The following is a 17,774-nucleotide window of genomic DNA, read 5'->3' on the forward strand; positions in this document are numbered from 1 at the left end:
CCCAAAGGGCTGCATGACGTGGCCTCTGATCCGTCACAGACACACAGTGGGCAGTTTGTCACCCCTGCTGCTTCTAGAACTCAGATTGTAGGAGGAACTTCCTGTGTGCCAGGCACTGTTCTAAACTTTCTATCCGGATGTGTTATCTCACTATATCCTCCCAATAGCCTTATGAAATAGGTCTTATCACAGATGGGAACACTGAGGCCCAGAGTCACACAGCTAGAAATTGGCAGATCTAGAATTTGAACCCAGGTAGGTTGATTCCAGGGACCACTACCCTAGACTGCCACATAGCCATCATTTGAAATCCCAAATTTAGGGATGGCAGGAGACCCTGCAGCCTTCCCTCTTATGGGGAGAGGCACAGGAGATGCAACAGACCTTTCTGGAGAGGGGCACGGACCAAGGCGGCATGATGTTTCAGGAAAAGAACCAGCTTGGAATAACGTATACACACTACTATATATAAAATAGATAAAAACAAGGACGTACTGCATAGCACAAGGAACTATACTCAATATTTTGTAATACCCTATATGGGAAAAGAATCTGAAAAAGAGCTCTTTTATATATATATATATATATATATATATATATATATATATATATATATATATATATATATCACTTTGCTGTGATTTGTCATGTAACATGACATTGTAAATCAACTATACTTCAATTAAAAATAAAAAAGGAAAAGAACCAGCTTGAGAGTCAGATCAGTGTGGGACCAAGGCCTGACTACCACTTCCTAAGGGACCACAGGGAAGAACCTTAGATCCATTTAGCCTCAGCTTCCATTCAATAACACAGAGATCCTCATTCATTCACTCATTCATTCATTCAGCAAATAGGTACTGAGAGTCTTTTATGTGCCAGGAACTGTGCCATGAGTGACACACACACTGTCCCTTGTCCTCATGAATCTGACATTCTAGCTAGGAAGACAGATGAGAAAACAGATGAACACACAAAATAGATTTAAGCCCTAATGAGAGCCATGAAGGAAATTAACAAGGAGCTGAGGGGAAACAGCAGGGGAGGGTACCTCTTTTGGATGAGAATGGTCCCCCTAAGGATAAGAAGGAGCCGGCCACGCAGAGAGGAGGGGCAAGAGCACCCCGGCAGAGGGAAGGGCACGTGCCAGAACCCCAAGAAGTTTGGGAAGCGGAGGAGCCCAGCAAGGGTAGCGTGCAATGAATGAAGGGATCATAGCGGAAGATGCCCGTCACTCTTCTGGGCTTGTCATGAGCTTGAAAAAGGATCCTGCTTGGAAGGCAGTAGGCATGACGCCTTCAGTAGACATGCGGTAGACACTTAATAAACGTGAATTCTCTTTCCTCCCTGCGAGAGCTGGGTGCTCTGGGTCCAGAGAGAGGCTCCTTCTCGGCCAGGAGATGGGGTCAAAACTTCCGGGCATCTTCAGCCATGAATCCCTGATGGCTGCTCGAGGTCCCCGAGCTCCAAGCCTGTTTGCCACCATCCAAGTGCGCATTTTCTCCCTTTGTCTAATTATTCCTAATTGGAAGTAAAATTGTTTGGCAAATCAGCTGGCATCTCCTCAGCTCCGGTGTCCTAGCAACCCAGCTCTCGAGGACGACACGGGAGAGGAGGCGCTTTGCCGCCTCCGCACTGCAGGGAGGGCCAAGGAAGGCCGGGCGCCACAGCGACGCCCCCAGACTGGCGGCTCCCCCACGCGCCCCTCCCAGCCGCACCCCATCCCCACGCGCGCGCACTCCACCGAGGCCACCCGCGCTGTCCCTGCCTGAAACGTCACCTCGGCCTCTCTGGAAAGCAGAAGGTGTCTCAGAAATAGATTTCTAATTTTCCAGCCACCTGCTCGGCTGAGAGAGATTCTGGAGTCTATAATTACTTTTTAGGCACTTAACTAGAGTCTAGTTTCTAGGGCAACCTGATGCATCTCTTACTGTGTTTATGGATAAATCGCACCTTCAGGCTTAGCTAGGGTGGCCTGAGAGTGGCCCAGCTAGGCCCCGGGGGAAGGAGCTACCTCCCAGCTTCATTCAGGCTTTTTAAGAAAAGGAACACTGACCTCCAGGAGTCTGGGGAAGGAGTAAATGAGACGATGTGGGTACGGCTCCTGGCACAGGCCCAGGGAAGTTCTCCGAGAATATTTAGCAGCTGTAGTAACGGTTTTAATGAAAACAGATGGCATGGCCTCCACCTTATGGAAGCATGCAGACTCGGGGGCCAAGCCTCAGAGGCAGAAGCCACCTCTGGCTTCCACCTCACACTTTTGGAAGCCAGAGAGTGTGGTGGCTGGACCAGGGTTCCAATCCCCATGGCACCATTTACTGGCTGTGTGATCATGGCAAGTTACTCACCATCTCTGTGCCTCAGTCTCTCCTCCTGGGAAGTAGAAATAATGATGGCACCCCCCCCCTCAGAGGGTTGTGATGGGGCTTAAAACAGTTAATTCATGGAAAGCACTGAGCACGGTACCTAGCTCATCGTGAGCGCTGAGTAAGTATTCTATTACTGTTATTAACAACAACAACAAAAAAAATCACAGAACAGCTGCCCCGGGGCCAAGAAAGCCCTGTGTGGGTGTCAGGAGACAGAGATGGCTTCGGGGGGGGCTTACAAACTAGAGCAGAGGTCTCCCATGGGAAAAAAATACCCACATATTGTAACTTCCATTTGTGTTTTTATCTCATCCTTTTTAATTTATATTTATATTTTATACATGTCTTATGATGCTTATATATATTATATATATGGCCTCATTCAAGCATGTTTCAAGGACAGGGGAACATGATTCAAAAAAGGGTAGGTGAGAGGGAGTAAAACAAATTATTTCAAATGGAAGGGGCCTAGGGGTCATTCCACCAACCCCCACCCATATTTCACACATGCGGACACTGAGGGCCAGCAAGGGGACCACACTCAACCCAGAGTCACACCAGAAACAAGGACCAAAGCTCTGAGAAATCCACAGAGAGCCCAAGAAGCTGGAGCCACAGGATTCCTGGGAGACAAGGGCCCCATGGGCAGAGCAGTCAGGAAGGCTTCCTGGAGGAGGGCACGGGGACCAAACTTTGCGTGAAAGAGCAAAGTCTCATCTGGGCAAACCTCGAACAGAGAGGAGGAGCCATTGCTTATAAAGCCCCCCAACGCGGGCTCCCCAAGGGTCATGACGTGGGTGGACACTCCCCTTGGTCACCTCCTCTCCATCCTTCCCTCTGTCTCCCTTTCTCTGCATTTTTGTCTGCCTGTCTTCTTTGGGTCAGTCTCTCTCTTTCCTGAGGTATCTGGTCATTCTCCAACCTGGGGCGAGGGGCCAGGGAGGGGTCTCCTTCCTGGATCCATATTGTGGGTCCCTGTCTCTCCCGGGCTCTGGGTCTCTCGGTCTCCCAGTATCTCTGCCTCAGAGCACATCCGTGGGTTGCCTTGTCTGTCACCTCCTGGGCCTGTTTCTCAAGTCTCTCTCTCTCTGGCTCTGAGTATGTGTGAATGGGGGCGGTACGCAGCTGGGTTTCTCCGTGTCTGATTCTGTCTGTCCATCCATCTGCCTGCCTGACGTCTCTCTGGGCCTCTCTTTAAGTAGGTGATTCTCAAAGTGTAGTCCCGAGACCAGTAGCATTTCTTGGGCATTTGGTAGAAATACACATTCTCGGCCCCTCCCCCCTGCAAAGATTCTGTCTTCGACCAAACTCTATTCACGCTCCTCTGAGCTCTTCTTCAACTACGCTCTTTTCCAACTCAGCTCTTTTTCATTGGTTTCCATGTTCATCTCTGCATTGTCCAATTTTAGCAAGAATCCTGTTAAGTCAGTTTAACCAGAAGCACCCCACCCCCACCCCTCGATAGATATCTGATCAGGTTCCTCATCCTCCAACATCCCTCACCTGATGTCTGATCACCCTGGCCTCCCTTCAGCAAAAATCCCGCTAGGTTGGTTTAGCCAAAATCTCCCCTCACCCCTGACGTTTCCTCTTAGTAATTTTCCATCCACTGACCCCCTACCCTGCTCTTTGGCTGTAAGTTCCCACTGACCCAATTTCTCTCCCTCACTGCAGAATCCCATTGCAGTAGTCCCTGTAGCTATCAGGACACCCATTTCCCACCCCCCCCAACCCCCGGGAATAAAATCTTCCTTACTGTGCTGTAACAAGCAGCATTGAATATTTTTTCCTTTAACACCCCAAACAGACTGAATCTGAACTCTGAGGTTGAGCCCAGCAATCTCTGTTTCTAAAAGCCCCTCCAGGTAGCTGGGGGTGTCTGATAACAGGCCAACTTTAAACACCAAGTCAATCTTTCTGGCTCTGTTGGGAGTGGGGGATGGAAGGGGCTCCTTGCTCTCGGCCTCATCTGTCACTGTGTCACTCTCCTCTAGGTCTATGCCTGTCACATCCAAGGAGACGGGACGGGAAGCAGCTGCATCCCCAGGGGTGTACTTCACTTGCTGCCCCCTGTCCCCAAAGCTCAGATGCAAACAAAGAGCAGACATCTGAGAAAAGGAGAGCTGCCCAATTAGAAGCACAGAGCAGTTTGTTGACTGACCACAAAGCCTGGAAAGTCTGCTCTGGATTCATTGGGAAACATCAACTTCTCCTTCTGCGGGAGATGTTCACCGGGCTCTAGTCGGATCACCTATTACAGCTGCAGCACAGAATCAGCTGGGTGCTTTTAAAGCTTCCAGGAGCGACTGCCGGAGATTGTGATGCAGTTGGTCTGGGCGGAAGCCCGGGCATCAGCATTTTTTAAATGCTACCCGGGTGATTCTAATGTGCAGAGAACAAAGTCCTAAGGTAACCCTCGTTACCCCCCCTTAAAGATGGAGATCAGGATCCCCCTTTTACAGATGGAGAAACTAAGGCTCAGAAAGGGAAAGTGCTTGAGCAAAGTCACGTAACTAAAAGTGGCATTACGGAGATTTGAACCCGGAGCTGTGGTCCATGTTCTTTATTCCACTCCGTGCTTTGCATTTTGCACATAACACTGTCATTCTCCATGGCTCACTCACTTCTGGTCTCCCAGAGTGGCTGTAGGTTGCCCACTCCTGCCAAGCCAATGGCATCTTCCCCGCCAACCCCACCCCCGTTCTCTGCAGCAATGAGGGCCCTGGCCCTGGGCAGCCAGCTCTGCACCTCAGAAATGGCTGACCCCTCCCAGCAAGTGAACTCTCCTTCTTGGGCTGCTTGCAAGATCTGTTATTTCCCCACCAGGGAGCTTTCGTTCCTAACACCCCGCAGAGTGCCTCCCTCTACGTAAACACTCTTCCCCAGGCCCCTGCCCTAGAATCTGGCCAGCAGATTTCACGTTATAAAAAGGCGGTGGTTGCTTTCGCTTGGAGTCCTGCACCCTGTGCTTTGCAGCTACAATACTGACAGCAGCGCGACTGCCTGACGACAGTTTCTGAGACCCACCACAGAAGTGCCCCAACCCACAGGAGTGACCCCAGACCAGCGGGGGTTTGGACCACAGGCCCTCTTAAGCTCAAAATGTCTTTGAAGCCTCATAGTTTCTCTTTAAAGCCATGTCTACTTTGCATTCTACTCCATAATGCATCAGGGTTTGTTTCAATATAAAATAATGCCAATTGATTGAATTTTCACAAGGAACATGTATTATTTTGTAATGTAAAATATTCAGTTAGTAAGTAAATATAATGCTTCTAATTCCTTACCATCGAGTAAAACTGACGATCCAGGGAGACGCCAGGTTCACTCTGTGGCTTTATGAATTCCCAACACACCTAGGGTGTCCCTAGGGGCATCCACAATACAGTCATTCTGTCTTTCATTCACTCATTCAACAAATATTCTTGGAGTACCTAGAGTGCCCCTGGCATTGGGCTGGAGTCTGAGGATATGATGATGAGTAAAAGAGAAATGGTCCCTGCCTCCAGGGAGCTTCCAGTCACTCAGGGGACCAAGATGTTAAAACACACACACACAAATAAAAGTATAATAACTTGTAATAAATGCATTGTGGAAAAGGCAAAGGATGCACTGAGCAAGAATAATGGGGGGAACTAAACTTATTTACAAAGGGGTGGCATTTAAACTGAGACATAAAAGATGAATAGGAGTTAGGCAGGTAAAAGGGAGCAGTGGGAGAATGTTCTAGACATAGGTAATAGCCCAGGTGAAGAAGGAAAGGAGATAAACCCAAACCTTTCAAGAGGCTCAGAGGTGAATCCTTCATCCTCTGCAGCAAGAGCTCCCAGGCTAGAAGCAGCAGTAGCCCCTTCCCAAGCCCTGGGAGGCAGCCAGGCGCTCTGCCAGACCCAACGCAGCTGCAGTCTCCAGGCACAAAGCCACCTGTGATCACACAGCCAGCTTCCAGCTCCATACCAGCACTGAAGGAGAACCTGGAGCTAGGTGGGGTGAGGGCTGGTGGGACCCATGGATTCAGCCCCGGGTGGCAAGGCATAGGACTGTGGTCAACTCTAGGTCAGGGTCAAGCCCAAACGAATCCTCTAGGCTTCCCCACATCTTCCCTGAAGTCTGGCAACAGTACCTTCGGGGCACATGGATGTGGGCAAACAGCCTTTAGGTACCATAGGGCCAGCTGCCCTCTGAGTCTCAGGTCTGGTCAGAGACTCCACCTGTTGCCAAGGTCACCCCTCACCTTGTGCTCCAGGTGTGGGCCCCAGCCCTTGGTCCTGATTTGCAGCCCTGACACCTTCCTGGCAAGCCAGTCCACGTAGGATTGGGGGCTGCCCCCCTCCTGTCTGGGCTGGACCCGTGTCCCGAGCCCTCGGGCACCACGGCAGTGGCGGGCTCCTTCTGGGGTCTGGCACCACCCACCCCCGTGCTCAGCCCAGCTGCCCCGCAAGACGCCTCCCACCAGCCGCCTAGAAGCCTGGCTGGTTCCTCACGGACCCTGCCCTCCTCCCTCCTGGAGTATTGCCACAGCTTCCTGTCTGGATTTCGGCTTCCATCATCCTTCCTCCTGTAGCCAGAGTGACCTTTCTAAAAACACAAATCTGATAGTGTTGCTTCCCTGCTTCAAACATTTCAGCGAACTTTCCACCGCCTTAGGGTAAAGTCCAAGCATCTTGGTAGAAGTCAGGCAAATTCTGCACCTCCACCCGACTGCCCACACCCCTCTGCTCTCAACTTCCAGAAAGAAGACTTGTAGGGGAGGAGCGGACACAGGAGAAGGTTGGGGGGAGCGTGTTGGAAAGCATTCAAAGGCAGGAGCACAAGCTGCAACACCCCAGGCCTTTGGCCTGAGCGCCCCTCCACTCACCCAGCGGAGCTGGACCTGCCACCAGAGAATGGCTCCTCCCCTGGCTCTGATGGCGGAGACCGCCGAACGGGGAGCTCAGCCAACCTGGGCCTCTGCTGCCACCCAGAGGCTGAACGGAGCAGCACAGGCAGATGAGCTAGTCGCAGCGACCCGGAGGGGAGCCCCTCTCCCCTGGATTCCTCAAGGGTGAACAAGGTCCGGTCAAGGGGAGGGGCCAAAAGCAAGGGCCTCCGTCGGGGTGACAGTGTCAGGATCCAGCTTAAAGGGTCCTAAACACATTTCTTTTATGCATCTGCCATAATGCTTTGTAATTTACCTGTTCCCACGTTTGGCTCCCACTAGACCGTGTAATCTGAGGTCTCTGCTCACAGGATAATCCCCTGATCTGTGGTCAGCCGGCCTCCCCAGCGTCTCGCGCCCTTACCGCTCTGCCCTTTCCTTCCCAAACCCCTGGATCCTGGGCAAACATCTCAGGACAGCTAACTCCGGTAGAGCTTCAGCCTCTCCACACACACCGCCTCCACCACCTGCCTGAAATGGTACCTGCCTTTCCCACCACCATGTTTGTCCTGTCATTCATTCACGAATTACTGAGAGCCTCCTAGGTACCTGACTCTACACTAGACCCTGGGGTGATGGCGGCTAGCAGACAGACAGGATTCCCCTCTCATGGAGCTTATCTTCTAGCTGGGGTGGACAGACAGACAAATGAGCAAGGTAATTTCAGGTAGTGATACACTGTGATGAGTTAGAGTACTAGGAGGGTGGCAGTGAGGAGAGAAATTGGTGGTCAGGGAAGGCCTCTCTGAAGCCAAGTGTAATGGTTTTAAAGTATGTCCACAAATTCTATGAAATATGTCCACTGGTTTCAAAAAGTAGAATCTAATTTCCCTCCCCATAGGCCCCTTATGTGCAGGCTGTACTCAGTGACTCATTTCTAACAAAAAGAATATGGCAGAAGTAAGGATATGTTGACCATGTATGACTTCCAAGATAGGGCATAAAAGGCATTGTGGGGACTTCCCTGGTGGTGCAGTGGTTAAGAATCCACCTGCCAATGCAGGGAACATGGGTTCGAGCCCTGGTCCAGGAAGATCCCACATGCCACGGAGCAATTAAGCCCGAGCGCCACAACTACTGAAGCCCACGCGCCTAGAGCCCGTGCTCTGCAACAAGAGAAGTCACCACAATGAGAAGCCTGCACACCGCAACAAAGAGTAGCCCCCGCTCGCCACAACTAGAGAAAGCCTGCGCACAGCAACGAAGACCCAAAGCAGCCAAAGATAAATAAATAAAATAAATTAAAAAAAAAAAAAAAGGCATTGTGGATTCCACCTGATTCTCTCTCTCTTTTTTTTCACTCTAGGGGAAGCCAGCCATGAAGATGCTCAAGGAGCCCCGTGGAGAGGCCCAGGTGGCTGGGAACTGAGGCCTCCTGCCAACAGCCATATGAGTGCACCATCTTGGAAGTGGATCCTCCGGGATCAGTCAAGCCTTCGTATGACTGCAGCCAGTGCCAACATCCTCACTGCAACCACATGAGGGACCCTGAGCCAAAACTACCTGGCTGAGCCACTCTGGGCCAATTCATCCACTAGACACAGGAGACACAGTGCCCAGGGCCCACAATACTTTTAGGACCCACAAAAATGTTTTAATTTCCATTCAAGTTAGGAGAAAGAAATTTTAGGCCAAAGAAAATGCTTTAATATATAATACTAATGTATCTATTGTTATACCAACACAATCATAAAATATAATTTTTTTGGCCATGCCCTGCGGCATGCAGGATCTTAGTTCCCCAACCAGGGATCGAACCCATGCCCCCTGCAATGGAAGCAGAGTCCTAACCACTGGACCGCCAGGGAATTCCCAAAATATAAGTTTTAATATTCTTTTAAGAAGGAAGGGGCCAACAAAGACAAACATCATAATGTGGTTCTGAAGCTGCTCTCGAATTCCCGACCACAGAAACTTTGGGATAATAAATATTTGCTATTTTAAGCTACTAAGTTTGGGGGTAATCTGTTACACCAAATTACCAAATTTTGAGCACCATTTGTTACATGGCCTTGTGAAGATTTGAGGGCAGAGCACTGCAGACAGGGAAGAGCAAGTGCAAAGGCCCTGGGGTAGATGTAATCTTGGCATGTTCAAAATGAACAGAAAAAAACTTAACCCCTTTCAGCCTCTGTTTTCTCATCTGTAAAATGGGGTGGTGATCATCACAGCTCCCCATTAGTTTGTTGTTGGGGGTCAAATGAACAGTATCTGGCACAAAGTAAGCCCTCTATGTTTGTTATTATTATCCAGCCTCCTCCTGGCCTCTATTCCTCCTCCCATGTCCTGCCTGTACCCGATATATGAAGGCCTGAGCCATCCTCTCACCTGCCACCTCAGTCTTCTCCCGCCCCTGATCTCCACCCACACGTCCAGCAGCTGGGGGTCCAGAGAGGCTTCTAGATGGGATCCTGAGAGAAATTTTTCTGGGAGAAACAGCTGTTCCACAGATGGGGATGGGAGGAATTCAAGTTTTGCAGCTCTCTCCTGAAATCACTGCTTTCCTTTCCCATCACCCACTTGCTAACTTACCCAGATCCAGTGAGAGTCTCCTACAATCCTATAAAATTCCTGATTCTCAGGCAAAGCCCCTACTTTCCACTAAAATCCCACCATTTGCCCACACATCCACCTGTGCTCTGCCGAAGCAGGAAGGAGCCCTCCTCCACTACTGTGATGGCGTAAAGGCCAAAGCAGAGTCATGGCCCAAGGTCCCAGCCACAGTGGTGGAGGGAGGGTCAGAATTACTTTACACACACACACACAGACACACACACACACAGACACACACACACACACACACACACACACACACTCCTGTACGGGGAAGCCTGAACTCTCCCTTTGCTTAGGATGAGTCCTTCAGACAGGATCACAAACAGGTTAGGAAGGAGAGCGTTGGAGTCAACAGTCCATGGACTGGCTGGGTGTAGCAGACGTGTCCATCACTGCTGGCGCCACTCACTGCCCCTGCCAAGCAGACACACCATATTCTGTAATGGTAATAACAACAACAAAAATAATAATAATAACCTGTAGTGGGAGGGTGTTTCCTCCATGCCAGGCACTGTCCTAAGACCTTTACATGCATTCAGTCCTCACAGCAACCACATGAGGCATGGACCATTGTTACCTCCAATGATGAACTGAGAGCACAGAAAGGTGAAGTAACTTGCCCAGAATCACACAGGGGCCAAGCAGGGATTCAAAGCCAAGCTCTCCATCAGCAGAGTGCAGCCTGAGCCGTACTGGCCTGCGTGCCCCGCCCGTCTAGGCCACAGCTGCCTGGACCCCAGGGTGGCCAGTCCACAAGAGGAAGGGCAGGCCAATCAGTTGCTCTGTTAGCTACACTGGCAGCAGGGGGCACAGAGGCCAAAAGGAGAAGCTGAGCATCCATGACGTAGCAGGGACAGATGGCCTTCAGGGCCCGGTGTCAGAGAGGACAGAGCGGCAGTGCAGACAAGAGCCAAGATGAGATGACAGAGGAGCTACTGGGCGAGGGGCCTGAGACAACCTCGATTCTGCGGCTCCCAAGTTCCAGGCTGCTGGAGGCCTGGTGGTCCGGCGCTCCTGCCCTCGGAGACCTGGAAACCCTGCTGCATCTACAAGAAACCCCCTTTATGGGGCGAGCTTTGAAAAGTCTCCCACCCTGGCTCTCAGTTGAGCTCTGGCCAGAACATACTGTGTGACCTTGGGCAAGTTACCTAACCTCTCTGAGCCTCAGACTACTCCATGAAATGGAATTTTGTGAGAATTCAAATAGATACTGTGTGTGGAGCAGTTTAGGAGGCTGCCGGCACATGATAGGTGTGAAGTAGATGGTAGAGACTGCCAGGATATTTATGGTACTTTTTCCCACCACCTCCACCCTTTTGGTGAACTAAATCACACTTGGGCTGGGGCCCTGGTGACACTTGGCCAATGGGGCCCTAAGTGAGTTGCATGCCCTGACTGGGGTACCCTAGGTGCCACGAGCCTCAGATGCCCCATCTGGGTGAGAACATTGCTGTGGGATGCCTGGGTCAACTGTCCGCACCCCAGCTCCCCTCTGGGGCCCTGACCTCTGCCCAGTGTTATCAGCCCCCTTCCCTGCCCCCAGCCAACACCTGGAATCTGCCCTGTTGTTTTCCTTTAATAAACTTATTTGGAGATAATGTAAAAATTACACATGTAGTTCAGAGAGCTCTAGTATACCCTTCACCTAGCTTCCCTTCCTGTTAACATTTTACACAACCATGGTGGTATGCTTATCAAAACCAAGAGATTAACATTCACACAATTCTGTAAACCGAACTCAAGATGTATTCAGACTCCACCTTCTCTGTCTCTTTTCTGCCTGGTGTTTCAATTTGCTGAGCGTTCTGTGCAGGGATAGAGGTGTCCCCAGCCCAGCCCTGCCCTCAAGGAACTCACAGCCTGGGGCGGGGCCGGGACCAGATATGGAAAAACGAGTGATTACCCGGAGAGAGGAAGCATGCCTTGCCCTTAGTTCCTGCAGGGGAGGGTCTCAGTCTGAGCCAGCCTTGAGGGACAAGTAGTGCCTGCCCCCTTTTCCTCCTTCACCATCTCCAGAAGCCAAAGGGGTTCCTACAGGCCCGTTTCCCCATGACTTCCCAGTGAAGACAAAGGCAGAACCACAAAGTGAGCGAAGACGAGGCATTCTGGAAGCAGACAGACCGACTGGCCAAAGCCCAGCTTCACCTCAGCGCTGTGTGACTCTGAGCAGGTGACTTAACCTCTCTGGGCTTCGGTTTCCTTGCTCTTTCCTTCCCTTTCTCTCCATCTCTCTTTCAGACCCTGCGTCGGGGGCTCTCTCTATCAGAAACAGTGTCTTCCTGTCTCTAGTACATCTCCCCTCAGCCTCTCCCAGCCTTGGCCCTCCCCCCCCCGTCTCAAACCCCTTGGAATCCCATTAATTTTGAGAAGCTGTCTGTATGGATTGCTGCCTGGCCCAGTCCTGGGGCTCAAAGAGCTGTGTAATTATCCACTTGGAGCCCAGGGGAAGCAATAACCAGTTCTTCCTCCCTCCTTCCCTGCCTGCCTCACGTTCGTCCATTTCCCTAAAACGTCCCCAGGGAAGCTGATTATGGAGAAGCCCTCTGGGTGAGGAGGGGTGGAAGGTCAGAGAAAGTGAATGGGGGCATCCCTCCAACCTCCACCAAATACTATGGCCGTGACACCCCACCCCCCCCCACCCCCCTACCCCTTTCCCTACCCCATCCCCTCAACTCCCAACACCCACTTGGGCCCTTTGCCTGCCCTGGACATCACAGCTTAATCTCTAGACCATTATCTCCAGCCTGGAGCTCTCCTATGTTCCAGCCTTGTTTGGCCAACTCTCCCTGGGACACCTCCCCATGTACATCCCACTGGCCCTGAAACCTCCAAACCTGGACACACCATCTCCCCCTACTTCCCCCATCCCTACCCTCCGCCTCCTGATGTCCCGAAGCACCAGCCACCCAGGCTCTCAGTAATACACCTGACATCATTCTTGCCTCACTCCCCTCGGCTAATCCTCCATAACCACCCATTTCTCTGTTTACCACAGACACCACCACCAGCTTCCACGTCCTAAAAGTCACCTGGGAACAGATCCCTTCCTCAGGATAGCCTGGGGTCCCTTCAAACTGGCAATGCCCGGGTCTGACTATATCATCTTCCCCCCAGTCTCCCTGCTTCATCTGTAGCACCCGTTCTTCCCAATCACTGATCCCAAACCTCTCTTCCTCCTCCTCCCCCTCTCTACCTGCAGCCAAACACTCCCTGTTTTTTGACAGGAGAATGAACTTTGGGGTCGGTAAGAACTGAGCTACCATCCCAGCTTTATCATTTCCTAACTGTGTGACCTGGAGCAGATGACTTCACTTCTGACCCTCAGTCTGATCATCTGTAAAATGGGGCTAAGGGTACCCACCTTGCAGGGCTGTTGAGAAAACACCCAGAACGACCATCTCAAATGACTATAGGGCCAGGCAAGTCCCATGCATGAGGGAAGAGGCCGGGAGGGGTCAGTGCAAACTAGAGAGCAGATGCCTTATCAGAAGGGGGCAGCCGTTCGTCACTCTAGCTATTGATGCCGCAGGGAATATGGGCCCCGTGTTGCTAGAACTTCCAAGTTTTCAAGAGCGGCCCCCAACCAGCTTTTCATGTGGAATCTCCAGATATGTATATGTTAGCAATTAATTGAAATGTTTCTTTAAGCCCCATGAAGGCCAAACAAAACATTTGCCTCCAGGTCACCAGTCTGTACTCTCTGATGTGTGCAAGGAGTTGGACCCAGTGCCCGCGCATAACAGAGAGTCAATAAACATTAATTCCCTTCTCTGCCCTGCTTATTGATTCTCTCAAAAGGAAAAAAAAAAAAGTCACTCCCGGCCGTTCCTCCCACTCCACCCCCATCATCATCATCTCCATGCAGCCCTCACTGGCCAGCAGACACCAGGCCCTGTCCATCCACAGACCCCGGCAGGGCTCTGCACCCCTCATCCAAGGTGCCTCCGCTCCCTGGGTCACCCCATTCCTGGTCTTCTGGGCAGAAGGGAGCTCTTTGCTTGGGTCCAACACTTCAAAGCCCCTGCCCTTTCACTGTCTAACTTATATTTCCAACAACCTATAAAGTATTATTGACCCTAACATGCAAATGAGGAAAACGGGGTCCAGAGAGTGTACATCAGTCAACAGATACTTACCAAACACCTACCATTCACCAGGCTCTGTTAAATGGCAAACCCAAGGTCATACAGAGTATTCTTGGTTGCAAGTGACAGAAACCTAAATTAAATAGACTCGGGCAGAGGGACCGTGCAGTGGGGAAACAACACTGGGTTCCAAAGATGAATGGAGCCGGAGACGCAAACATCTTCCAAGTACTCACTTGCTCCTCGTCTCTGCTTCCTGCTCTGTCCCAGAATCATTATCTCATCCAGCCGAGCAGCATTTCCAAACGGCCGGACACCAGCAGGTCCAGTGTTTATCATCGACAGACTCTGTCCCTGCCCATATTCAAAAGTCCCAGGGAAGGACCCTTGGCAGATCAGCATGGGTTACATTGTCACTTTGGGTTGATCAACTGAGCAAGGTAAGTGTGACTGATGAGCTCGGTTTGGGGCTAGCCTCACCCCTGGGCCAATCAACAGTCAACAAGAGAGCAAGCTTGTGAGGCTGGTTAGCCTAAGGATGGGGGAATCGCCCAGGAAGTGAGGCTGCTGCTTGTTCAACAACAGATGTCTTAGTTTGGGCTCTCCCAAAAGGCAAGCCTGAGACACGGATTTGCAAGCAAGTTGCTTATTTGGGAGGTGATCCCAGGAAATGTGGACATGGGAATGGGGAGTGAGGCAGAGAAGGGAAGGAAGCTGGTGCAGCTATGTAATTGAGTGAGTTTCTGTGGACAAGTGAGCTCAGTCATGCTGGGGATTGAACTCAGTCTGGGAAAGACTAGGACGTGGACCTCACAGTGATCTCAGCCCAAGGAGGAGGAGGCGGGAGGAATCATGCCCTAACTTCCACAAGGCATTGGCTGAAGGCTTCCCCCCGTGAGGCGGCAATTCCCTGGCACTTCCAGGCTGCCCCATTCATGGGCAGAGAGACCCCAGAAGCCCAGAGAGCCCCGGCCGGCCGAGTGGCAGGTGCTGGCCACTGGGCACTGGGCCCACCTACTGTAAATCACCATGCTTTACATAGGTCCCCTCAACCACCAAAACAGAACAGGCCAAGGAGATGTGGGCTGGGTTCCGACAGCACCCGCTCCCTGTACTCACCGCTTGATGGAACAAAGTTTAAAGCCCAGATGTGCCCCATTGTTTGCAGTAAAGCCACGTGGTCCCCACACGAGACCGTGACCGAGCAGAGGCGCTGAGCGTCCAGGCCAGAGCCCACAGGGAGGTCCCTGGCCCTGGAATGCCAGCAGCAGAGAGTGTGGTGGCCAGTGGCCAAAGCTGCAAGAACTGTACATCGGCCTCCCAACCCCCTGCAAAGGAGGCTGCACAAGCTGCCCAGAGACAGCAGGGCACCCGGTGATCTGGGCTATCAGCTCAGTCTTACTGTGGGCCTGGCTGGAGGGATGGGGAGGTACGGAAGCATTGGGCCCCCAGCCTCAGGGACGGTGGGTCTCACTGCTGCCGTGACTCAATCCGCCCAGAGCCACAGAAATAGTAGAGAGAGGCCAAGGGGCAAGGGCAGCTCCGGCCCCCTCGGGCTGAGCACGGGAGCACTGGCAGAAGTGGGGGTGGGTCTAGGGCCCCAGGGGAACAGCGTGGCTATGTGCCCACCTGGGGCCCCAGGAAGATAAAATAAGAATGTTGGGAGTTCCCTGGCGGTCCAATGGTTAAGACTCCGCGCTTCCACTGCAGGGGGCACGGGTTTGATCCCTGGTCAGCGAACCAAGATCCCCCCGCATGCTGCACGGTGCAGCCAATATTATTAATTAATTAATGAAAATCTAATATCTAAAAAAATGAAATAAAAAATAAGAATGTCCACCCAAGCAACCAGAGAGCTGTAGCCTGCAGAGCAGGGAAGTAAAGGAATGGGGGTTGGCCGTGCCAGCCATGACCCACCGTACTTTTCCTCTCCATCATTTTTCTCCACAACAGCTGTGACCCCCGTGTACAGGAAGGACACTAAGGCTCAGAAAGAAAACTTGGTTTGATCAAGGACATGCGGCTAGGGAGTAGGAGGGGACTTGAGCCCGGGTCTGTGCGGGCTCTGTCTGTCACCCAGCTCTCTCCCCTTCCCAGCTCTGCTTCCTCTCTGCCACGCCTGTCTCCCACCTTTGCTAGACTCCTGCCATCCCACAACTCCCCTCGTTCTGCAAAAGCATAGCCGTGAAGTCTCGCCAGGGATGGGAACTCACAACTCTTTCCAGGAGAAAGCAAAGCTTCTCCATCAAAGGAGCAGGCTGTCTGGCTAAAGCCAGCCCAGGCCTCACAGCAGACGCAGGTCAGCAGCAGAGGAAGCTCTCCCGGGGGCTGGGTCCTGCTCTTCCCCCAGAACCTACGTGACTGGGTCTCTCCCACCCCCCTCTACGCATCTGGAGGGCAGGAATCCGATCTGCAGCATCTCATGTCCTTCCAGTGACGGAGAAGGATTGGACTGCTCAGGCCCACACGGCTGTTTACCTCTCGCCGCATTTCCCCTCAGCGGAGCTGAGACGGGCTCTCCCAAAGACATGTCCAAACCATGGGGGACAGAAATCAGAAAGCAGCATCAACTCAGTCTCACTCCCAGATAGCAGTCCTTGCTGAGAATTACAGTAGCTAGCATTTATTACATGTTTATTATGTGCCAGGTGTATATATTTTATATATTTTTATTCATCTGAGCCTTACAACGATCCTATGAGGTAGGTTCTATCGTAGTCCCTATGTTCCATGTGAAACTGAGGCCCAGAGAGGCTAAAAACTTGTGCAGGGCTGCACAGCCAGTAAGCAGGATTGCTGGGGTGGGAATTCAGGCAGCCAAGCTCCAGAGTCCAGGCTCTCAGAACAGTATCACTTCAATACACTTGTGCCCAAGGATTTGGCAGTGTTCTTGGCTTTTTTACTTTCGATAAAGAGAATCATTCATCCATTCATCTTCAAATACTCATAAAGCACCTACTACATGCCAGGTGCTGTGCCAGATGGTGGAGATGGAGTGGCGAGCATGATGCCCATGGCCCAACCTCTGGGCCTGGTCCTCTTGAAGATTACAGTCTAAAGGAGGAGAGGACATTAAACACACAAGCACACCCATAACTCTAGGAACGCAGTTGTGACAGGGATACAAAGGAGAAGCACATGCAAAGAGAATAGATAACAAAGATCCTGACCTAGTTTCAGGGGTTAAGAACGGCTTTCCTGAAAGTGACATTTAAATTAATATCCAAAGGGACTTCCCTGGTGGCGCAGTAGTTAAGAATCCGCCTGCCAATGCAGAACACACGGGTTCAAGCCCCGGTCTGGGGAGATCCCACATGCTGCGGAGCAACTAAGCCCATGAGCCACAACTACTGAGCCCACACGCCTAGAACCCATGCTCCACAACAAGAGAAGCCACCGCAATGAGAAGCCTGCACACCACAACGAAGAGTAGCCCCCGCTTGCCACAGCTAGAGAGAGCCCGTGTGCAGCAATGAAGACCCAATGCAGCCAAAAATAAATAAATAAATTTATTTTAAAAATAATAATAATAAAATAAATTGATATTGGAACTTGATGGCAGCTAGCTCAAAGAAAATGAGGAAAGAGCATTGAGTCATGTGCAAAGGCCCTGAGGTGGGAAAGAGACTCCTCCATTCTAGAAAGTGAAAGAAGGCCACTGTGCTGGAGCACAAACACGGAAGGGAAGAGGCTGGGAACAAAGGCTGGCAGAGGCCAGGTCATGCAGGACTTTATAGGACATATTAGCAACAGGAGATTTTATTTCAAGACAATGGGGAGCCTCTGAAAGACCCGGAACAGATTGTTTTAATATGATTTGCATTTTCCAAAGATGACTCTGCCTGT

Source organism: Balaenoptera ricei, chromosome 1 (genome assembly GCF_028023285.1).
Source record: "Balaenoptera ricei isolate mBalRic1 chromosome 1, mBalRic1.hap2, whole genome shotgun sequence".
NCBI classification, from domain to species: Eukaryota; Metazoa; Chordata; class Mammalia; order Artiodactyla; family Balaenopteridae; genus Balaenoptera; species Balaenoptera ricei.